Here is a 2,229-nt window from a genome sequence, read left to right on the forward strand (position 1 = left end):
TCTAGAATGCTATGCACTACTACACAGGGGCCTAGCACCCTCCAGCTTCCAGTACAGCTCAGGGAGTGGAAGCTTTTTCTTTTTTCCCACAGAGCATGGTGATGTTGATTCCATAAAGTTTTTTTTGAAACAGGAAGCGATAAGAGTGAATTTGGAACTGAAAGCGTAGAGATTCTTTTCCCACTGAATTCTACTCAAGGTATTTTCCCCAAAAATAAGTTGTGAACCATGGTATAAAGGAGAAAAGAGACCTCAAAAATCGCCCTTGTGCTCAAGGGCGATTGAGTACAAGAGGAGAAAAAAAGACTGCAACTTGCTCCCAGGGACTGGAGAAAATTAAAATGGTTGGAATCCATCAGCATTCCATTAGTCATCATCATCTTCATCTTCTTCACCTTCATCCCTATCCCCTTCTTCATCAATATCTTCCAATCCTTCTTCCTCTTCATCATCGTTGCCATCTTCTTCTCTTTCCCCTTCCTCATCATCCATATCAGGAACCAAGTAGTACTGTAGTGCGTTTGGCCAAATATCATCTTTGATGACCTCTCCTAACTCATCTGTACCTGAATCAGAATGATCAGTGAATCAGGTGAAGAAGCTTCCTTGTTCCTCGTGCTGTCTATTCCTGCTGGCTTTATTCTGTGTTTGACTTGATTATTTCATCAAATCCTTTCCAGATTTCCATTTGATTTCAGTGGACTTTGAAGATGGTTCACCACTCTCATTCAGATGAAATTCTTTGAAGAGAATTTTATTTTCGAAGAAGGGGTTTTCATCAAAATTAAAATCTATTCTGTAACCTGATTTAATGTCTTCAAATTCTATCACTTCAACTCTTGTCAAATAATGCAGCACTGCTTCATCCTCCTCCTCAAGCAATGCAGACACTTGTGGATGGTTAAAAATTGTTGTTACCCCCAAATCTGGGATTTTGGCAATCAAGTCCAACCTCTTCTGAAAAAATGGTTGGCAGAGTTTGTTATATTTCTATTCTACTTTCAAAATCTCACTGGCTTGTTCATTAAGTCTGTCTATTTCATTCTGTACTTCATCAATATGTACAGTTGCTTCTTGCTGTTCTTTTCCTTCCTTTGGCAAGTTTGAAGAACCAGAGGCCTTGCCTGGCCTGGAGGCAGGAGTCAGCCTTGCTTTCTTTGGTTTCTTTGATTGAGGTGTAAGTGAAGACTGGTGTTTAGGGGCCATGCTGGGGAAAAAAAGCCAAGAATCCTCCCAGGGGAAGAGAGAGGTACTGTGAGCTCAGAGAACTCTAAACATTATCTTTTGTTTCAGGAAAATGTTAGCATTTTTGTTTTTTCGCCTAAGCATTTGCTTCCAGGAGATGGAAAGTGGAAGACAGACCACACATTAAGGTGGCTTAATATTATCCTCACCCAGCACAGGAGGATGGGCTGGGAGCAGGAGTTGAGATCAGCTTGGACCAGCACAGCACCATTTTGGCAGGCCCACTTTGGCAAACTATTTCTTGTATACAGGGCTGACTAACTCTAAATAAACAAGCATTTTAGGAATGAGCTGTCAGATCATGATGACTGCCAGGAGCCTGGGACCAGATCATACCTTGTGGGTGGAGATGGATTTTCCCAGGATAGGAAAGGATATTGTCCCTGGCAGGGTTGTGGGAAAAGATTAGTCCCAGGTTGGGACATGAGATGGGGCTTAAATAAAGGGTAAGAGGAGTTGAGAGTAATATGCTCTTATTTATCCTCTTTCCTTCTGGGGCTGGTAGGGCAATAGATAGACATCAGTTCTAGGTGAAATGTTTGTGGGAATTAGGCAAGAACTCAGGAACAGATTCTGGTTTGAATAGCCAATTCTAAAAGAGTAGCTGCTTCTAGATAATCCTGAAAGAAATCACTTCTTCCCAGCAACTTCCTTGCAGACCAGGGTAGGCCAAGTCCCCAACACAGGACACAGCTATTTCTCAAAGAGAGAAACTTTGACAAATAAACCAGTGACATAGGTTGAAGACATCTAGGAAGATGGAGAGAGTAGAGAAGAATAATACCAAGGATATGAACAAGCATTTAGTGAACCGTCACTGAATGCATACTGTATCATTCACTGTGCTAAGCCATAGCTTTAAACACAAAAGATTTCTGGTCTGTGAGATGCTCACACTCTGAGAGGCGGAGGGGGAACTAAGGCTAAATATGGGAACGGCAGATTCACACCTCCTTTCTCACCTAGGAATAAATACCAGTTATT

General features: G+C 41.8%; 1 pseudogene; it reads right to left on the reverse strand.

Moving 5' to 3' along the window:
- Nucleotides 1-366: 366 nt before the first annotated feature.
- Nucleotides 367-1,206, reverse strand: LOC129657404 (protein SET-like; annotated as a pseudogene).
- Nucleotides 1,207-2,229: the final 1,023 nt, after the last annotated feature.

Source organism: Bubalus kerabau, chromosome 7, assembly GCF_029407905.1.
Source record: "Bubalus kerabau isolate K-KA32 ecotype Philippines breed swamp buffalo chromosome 7, PCC_UOA_SB_1v2, whole genome shotgun sequence".
Classification (NCBI taxonomy): domain Eukaryota; kingdom Metazoa; phylum Chordata; class Mammalia; order Artiodactyla; family Bovidae; genus Bubalus; species Bubalus kerabau.